Source organism: Pinus tabuliformis, chromosome 5_1, assembly GCF_031772625.1.
Source record: "Pinus tabuliformis cultivar Carrire ecotype Pingquan chromosome 5_1, CPIR1, whole genome shotgun sequence".
Classification (NCBI taxonomy): Eukaryota; Viridiplantae; Streptophyta; class Pinopsida; order Pinales; family Pinaceae; genus Pinus; species Pinus tabuliformis.
In genome coordinates, this window is record NC_142305.1 from 308444873 (window position 1) to 308452876 (window position 8004).

General features: G+C 38.5%; 1 pseudogene; it reads left to right on the top strand.

Annotated features, from left to right (window-relative positions):
- The first annotated feature begins 869 nt into the window (after positions 1-869).
- LOC149164599 (peptide-N4-(N-acetyl-beta-glucosaminyl)asparagine amidase A pseudogene) lies at positions 870-2519 on the top strand (annotated as a pseudogene).
- Positions 2520-8004: the final 5485 nt, after the last annotated feature.

An 8004-nucleotide genomic window follows, 5' to 3' on the forward strand; every position in this document is an offset into this window, starting at 1 on the left:
TTTCGAAAACATATTGTAAATGTTTATTATGATATTTTTAAAATAGTTGTAGCTAATATAATAAGCAGTTGTTTATAATGAGATTTTTTGGAAGTTTTTCTGGTGAGTTTTTCTGGTCAAAATCCGGCAGCAATTTATTGGAATCGCAAGTTTGATAGCTAGTTTCTGCACAATCAAAGTGTCCCAAAGGTTTTTCAGAGTGCTGAATCCAAATATGAAGTTAAAAACCCATTTTAACTACAATAAATCAAGATTTAACCTCAATTTCTTCTGCCAGATTCCATCACCGGAATCTCCAAAAAATCACATTATAAACAACTTCATATAATAATAACAACCCATTTTTTAAAATTATTAATTCTCCGGTGAATAGACTTAAAAGTGTACCAACATTGCAACAAGTTCACCTCACTAAGAAGTCAAACCCAAGTCAAGCCCAACTATGTGCTTTTTCTTCGCCACTGTCAGCTGACGAGGAATTTGGGATTGATGTTACGTAAACAGAGGATAAGCATAGCATCAGATGCGTAATTTCACCATATTTAGAAGTCAACCACAATAATATAGAATTAGCTCTGTATTTTCTCCATACTTGCCAGTTCAAGTGAATTTTATAAATAGTTTAACTGTTTTTTTAAAGATTTATATTATTAGAAAATTAATCAAATCTTTAAAATAAATCAACATCAATCAAAATAGATTTAAGAAATAAAACAGTTAGCAAATTCTGCTTCTAAATAATATCTACTGATTTTTTTAGAGTATCTACTGAATTAGAAGCAGAATGGAGTAAAAATTTCAACCCATCTATGGAATATAGCTGTGAAAAAATGTTGGGGAGTTTTGAATGGTTCATTAGTTCAAGCACCATGGGTTTGAATGCCATCAGCTTTCATATAATACTGTTCCTGTTGTCTCAGACTCAATTCAATGCAGCTTCTCCAGAAGAATACATTGAAGTCAGCAAGCCTATAAACTATGCTGCCAACCAGGCTTGCTCCATTCCTGTCCTGGAACACGATTTTGGCAACACTGTTGGCCAACCTCCTGTGCAAGTATCATATAGCCCACCTGCAAACTGCTCCAATAACTGGAACAAAGTGGTCCTCCAATGGAGCGCTACCTGCAACGGGAAACAATATGACAGAATTGCAGGTGTGTGGTTGAGTGGCGTTGAGATCCTCAGAACAAGCACAGTTGATTCTTCTGAAGCAGGGGTTTCATGGGAGGTGAGCAAGGATATAACCAGGTATTCTACATTAATGAATAAGTCCCAGAATTTGGTGGTAATGTTGGAAAATAATGTTGATTCCAATAATACTGGTATTTTCCATGTCACCATCAATTTCCATTTTCTTGAAAACCATGATTCTCAAGTTGCCCAATACCCTACACCAGCAGATCTGATCCTGCCAATCTCAAAATCCTCACCTGATAATGGGGGGTATTGGTTTTGGTTGCAGAACGCATCTGATATTCAGTCAAAGAATTTGCAGGTGCCATCAAATGCTTATAGGGCTGTCGTTGAAATTTATGTGTCAGCCAATGCGGATGATGAATTTTGGTACTTAGACCCTCCAGATGCTTATAAACAGGACAACAATCTATCTGTCACCGGTGGAAATGGGTCTTTTAGGGAAGTGGTTAGTTTCATAGATGGAGTTGTTGTGAGTGCTGTGTGGCCTTTTCCTGTTGTGTTTACAGGGGGTATCAGCCCTTTGTTCTGGAACCCTGTTGTGGCCATTGGGGCTTTTGATCTGCCTACATATGATGCGGAGGTAACCCCCTTTCTTGGACAGTTGCTGGATGGAAAGCAACACACTTTTGGTTTCAGTGTAACAAATGGTGTTTCCACTTGGATTGTGGATGCAAATCTGCACCTGTGGTTGGATGAAATTAGTGTGCAGACAGTAGGAATGTTGATAGATCATCAAGCACCTGCTTTCAAGCCTGTTCTTGTTCCAAAATTTAAAGATTTGCTTGGGTTATATCAGACTAATGCTGAAAGAACAATTTCATATTCTGGGTGGGTTAATTCAACACAAGGAAACATTACAACTCATGTCTTGCAGTACTTCAATTATTCTTGCCTTAACACTTTTGATATTGGGAATGCTTATGAAAGTCTGGATCTGAAAATCGACACAATCGAGAACGTGACAGTGGAGACGCCTTCCGAATCAGTATTGTCTCAGTTAATCTCAAACTCTTACCCTCTATATATTTATTCTTCTTCTATCAGTCAAGATAATGGTTCGCTTCTTGGTATTAAGAACATTTCTCATGCTTTCAATAAGGCTGTAGGCAATGTCGTCCAAGGCAGCAATTCATTCGGCTTTTTGCAAAATTCTCAGATTGCAAAGGGCTCTGTTCTTGTGAAGGGCCAAACTGTGCTCAGTAGCAAAACGAGCAATGACCAGACATATAAATACGAAACAAGTGATGGGTGTTATTCACGATCTGTGAGCGTACTGGATTCTAAATTGATACAAGATAACTCTGATACCTTGTGCACCTGAAAATAAATTTGATAAACCATTCTCTGTTACAATGTTAATTATCAAGCATTTAAGTTATTATTATTTATTGTCAATTGTCAAGCATTCAAGTTATTATTAGTTATTGGTGAATGATGATTATGGCTTTCCGCCTCCCCACCCGGGTTTGTGGGTTCAAACCCACACTGCATGCTTCCCGCTGCAATTGTAAATATGTGTACATTGCGAATTCAATCTCGCTTCTGTAAATATATGTAAATTGTGATTTTCGGATTAATACAGTTTCTTCTAGAGGGGCTCACCCCCCCTCATTTCACAAGTAGTTAGATGTAGAAGTGTCTATTGAGACCGAGGAATTGGAGGAATTGCTTGGATGGTTGAAAGTGAATGGAAATTAAGAAAAAAAAATTGAAATTTTTTGTTGTAGTAGTGTTTAATCATGTTTTTAATGGTGGAAATAGATTCAACGCCATCAAAAACCTATGGGACATCTAAAATTTTGAACTTTGACAACTGTAATCTAAATTTACAAAAATCCCCACAAATTATTATCAAAATCTTACCAAATTTTCCAAAATTAAAACAAAAAACATCATGTTTAAACTACTGCTTTAGATTCTATAACCATTTGCAATCTCTTTAAACATGTTATTATAATAATGAACCAAACGTCTACTGCCTTAGATTTTATAACCATTTGCAATCTCTGTAAACATGTTATTAGTTCCTCCCGTCTCGGCATGGGACTATAGTAATTGAAAACGATGAACTTAACATTAGTTGAGTTGTTTGTGAGTTGTTTTCCATTGCCATTTGATCGAGTATAATCAAAGTTTTTAGATACATAGTCATTTACTATCTTATTTGGCCTCTTCCCGAGGCAGATAGGGGGAAAGCATATATTATCTTGGCTTTGTGTTATTCATTTGTTGTTCATTTTTTGGACTTGTTAGACAAATGCTAATATTAGTCTACCCGTATAAAATGCTACCTAGCTCTGAGGTATTGTCTATACTGGAATCGGTGAATCGGTACATCCTTCATGTTGTGACCGATGGGCTTTCTTGCTCTCTTACCACCTGTTGTTGCTTAGTCTCTGAAGTTGCCACCTATTGCTACTATTTCTACAGTGGCCTTGTTGCATGTTATGGTTCTTGCATGTTATGGTGGTGTCTATGGAACTGAAGTTGAAGGGACTGGAAGAGTACTGTGGTGTCTATGTAACCGAAGTGGAGTTGAAGGGAAGGGAACTGAAGCTGGAGAGAACAGATGAAGCTGGAGAGAAAAAATGAAGATGAAGCTCGAGAGAATAGAAGAAGATTAGAGAAGAAGAAGATCATAAGGGAACTGAAGCTGGAGAGCTGGAGAGAACAGAAGAAGATCATAGTTAGCATTTACAAACTGAACACTTTTTTAGCATTTGTAAATTGAACCCCATCTATCCCTATGTCAGAAGCAAACAACCCCATGTCAGAAGAAAACAAGAACAAATTATCCTAGAGTTGGACCTAGAGTTGGACCTCATTCTAGTAGAGACCTATGGTATGCCAGTGTGCACTGAGTTGGCAGGGGCGCTTCAAACTGGCTTCCTATTAGACCTTCACCTTCTTCACACGGCAAAAAATAAGGTACGAGATAGTTTCTTATATAAGCCAGCTTCCATGAATTTCAAGCATATGGCGAGGGTAATTCATGCATTAGTAGAGGGAGATGGATGACTACGAAGGGCATACCTCCATACAGTATTAACTTCCTCCATACAGCATAAACGTCCACTGGCATATATTCTCTCATTCCCGCTTGCTTGGGAAGCCAAATATGAAAATGAACAAAATAAACTCGGCTTGACCAACTTCAAAATAAACTCGGTTGGGAGAGCAATGACTGTGACTTGGATCGAACTGCGACATCTCAAGCTCTGATAGAGAAAGCAATATGGGGACCCAGGTTCAAACGATTGAAACAAAGGCAGTATAAGGACCCAATATTCATTTAATCATTTATAAGAAAAACTCAGTTGCGAATACTGGTCACCGTTTTACTGCTAATTAAAAGTCTCACCTATATTTCAAGAGGTAGCATTTGAAGTCCATTTAGTTTCTCTTCGCGGTAGGATCTGTCATCTTTCATCCTTCATTTGGTGGTTGATGTGGCTGAAATAAGGCATGCCAACAGAAAAGATCTAAAGAGTTTGGCCTATCAAAGCCCTTGAGCTAATAACGAGTCTGCAATTTTTGCAGTTAGAAGTACATGCTTCTTTTTACGAGAAGTAATAAACATCTATGATTTATAAAAAGGGGCCATAAGAAATGGACACAGAACATACGAAGAAGATGAAGATGTATCGAGGCAGAATAGGAAGAAGAGGGAGATGCATCAGTAGATGGGAATTGTGCCATTGGGATTTGGATGAACGCAGAACAGGAAGAAGAGGAAGATGTATTAGTAGATGGGAACTGTGCCATTGGGATTTAGATGAACGGGTACATAGTAATAATAAGAGAAAATGGTGAGCGAGCGACGAGGCAAATCGATCATGGTGCAGACGAGTCGATTAAATGAATCTGAAAGATGGTTTCCATGATGGTTTAAGTGAACTTAGATCTTAGAGCGCATGTAAGGTGACACTTAGTATTCATGTGGTAGCATGATTCTCTTCTTTCTTTCTTTTTGGAATACATATTTATGCAAAACCTAGAATCGAGATCAGCATTTACAAATTAAACGCTTTGATCTGTTTTTGCCCTGATTACAGAAAAATACCCAATTTTTTTCAAGGTTCGATTACACTATTAAAGTAGAATATTAGTTACATTCTAGTTATAATCTTAGGACACCTTCTTACACGACTAGCAAGCTGTGGATGAGAGAGACTTAATTATGATGATGATGACCATTCGGTTTTCTGTATCTCTTTCTTTCTTTCTGTTTTTGCGTTTCTCTGCTTTTATTTCATTGGTTTGGGGTTTTATCTAGGAAAATATTTTATAGCTTACATTAGCTACTATGGTGCAAGCTGTGGATGAGAGAGACTGAATTCTGATGATGATAACCATTCATTTTTCTCTTAATTTCTTTCTTTCTGTTTTTGCATTTCTCTGCTTTTATTTCATTGGTTTAGGGTTTTATCTAGGAAAATCTTTTATAGCTTACATAAGCTTCTATGGTGCAAGTTGTGGATGAAGTTCAGGTATATACATGTTTCATGAACTAGTATTAACACTTCCCAATTCATTCTTTATCCGTGTTGGCTTATTGGGCACTGACCCAGGTTTGGAAGAGTTATTAGCCAAACAAAATCCACAGCTACCGACCCTTTCAGCAACAGCGCGCGAAGCGCGGACTGAGGTCTCACCTGAGGTAGTAGGGGAGGGTGCTGGAACCAGGTTTCCGCACCCTTGGGATGTCTTGATGTGGTCTAGAGGGGTCGTGAACCATTCTGTGGCCTCGTGCCACTCTAGACTGTTATCAAGCTTCCTCAAAGATCTGCGCGGGTGTACTTGCTTATTAGTGAAATTATTATAGATCTGATCTTCTTGGCATAGTATTTAAGCAAACATTTAACAATAAAACCCAATGCGCGCAATCATAACAAAAAAGATATAAACTCATATAATAGATGCATAAAACAGAACACCATAGATCTGCGATACTTCAGAAACCACTTATCTTTATTAAAATCTTATGTTCATACAACAAGATCTGCCCTGCGCACTCAGCTGCAGCGGTCTGTGCACACAGCTGCAGATTCTATCGGGCCTCTGCACACACAGCTGCAGAGCCTCTATCTATCTACCAACACCCTTGACTCGGACTTACAGATGCAGATAATATTTTCTTCACAAAACCATAATACTAAGATCCAAGACAAAGACTTCCCCAAAAATTGACTTTTAACCATAGAGCCTTGCTCTATTTATACATTCCCATAGTCCGCGGACCATGGGCAGGCCGACTCACTTCCTATTATTTTTCATATTTTCGAGCGGACAACCCTTTGACTTACTCATTTGTTACCGGGAATAGTGTCTATGCAGAGCTGCTAATCCCACTAAGGTTGGTAGCTACCTTAGAAACAAACAAACTAAAACTACTTTCGTTTTCCTTTATGAGAGATAGATGAGAGAAGAATAAAGGAGACCAACCTCTGTCTTGCGCTTGGTTCCTTGCTCGATTCCTCTCTCTTCTGATAGTCCTTTGCTACTTGCTTTCTTGTGTACCCAGCTTCACAGAGTACCTGTAGAATCAAAGCAGCATAACACTATACGAGAACATAGATCTATTATCATAAGCAATATAGGATCAGATGTATATTAACCACACAAATGCATAAAACATCAATCACACAAGTGTATGGAGGAAAACTTGAATAGCTTTATTGATAATCAAGAAAGAGCCAAGAGAATTACAACCAATTGTTCTGACCCAGCATCATCCTCTCAGCAAGTAAGCCCTTCTTCACCTCATGACAAGCTTAGATCACCCAACACTATGATATTGCACCAAGAAACTAGCAGCACTTCCTTACAAGATACAAAATTCCAGCCTCTGGATCTCTGGGATGAGGAATCCATATATAGATGTCTGCAAGAGAGGTGAGTCAGCTTTTGAGATTTGATTAGTGTCTTCTCTCTAATAGTTCTTGATTCCACTTGGAGATTGATGATCTCTTACTCATCCCTGGTCGAATTTAGAGAGGCAAGTGTCACAGGAGAGGTTTCTGGAAGATTCCATGCTCCTCCACCTTGCAAATTGACCTTGTCATTTTTCCCTTCTCGCCCATCGCACCCCATAGAACGGCTTTTTGACATGCATCGCACCTATTGTGTGTACTCAGGTGGGATGCAACACACTTTGCCTATGGAGCAGGTGAAATGGTCCAGTTTTAACCAGTTCTGAGTAGTTTTTCATGGAGAACTTCTGGGAGAAGATGTAATCAGTTGACCTTGTTCTTTTAGGGGTTGGAACAACACTTTTAGGGACTTAAGAACCCTTGTTTTATTGACATTTATGATTGGGGTTGCAGTGCCCAAAAATGTCTATAACAATTGCCCCCTAAAATATGAGGTCGTCAATTTGTCGATGTCGGGTGAAATGCTTTATCATGAGGATCTGAAGTTCTTTCAAGCTAGAAGGAGACCTGTAATAAGATACAATACAATACATTATCTTCATAATATTTTCATGATTTAGCTGAGGCGGGCATTCCCATGCTCAACTTTATAAATTCATTTTCATGTACATGAGACAGAAAATCGTCTGAGTGTAGACTGATGATTCTGGTAGAGCCATCATCCCTTAGATTGGATGATTATTTGTGCAGCAATGATGTACATTTGATGTCTTTATTTTCCTGAATATATCGCAGCCCGGATGGATGAAACTAGATCTGGGGTCTTCAATCTCGTTCGATCTTCACTCAAAGTACAAGTCGATCCATGTGAGAGATGTTCTGGAGTCGAACATAGAAAGACATAACCTGATTACCAGCCAATGATGTAAGCCG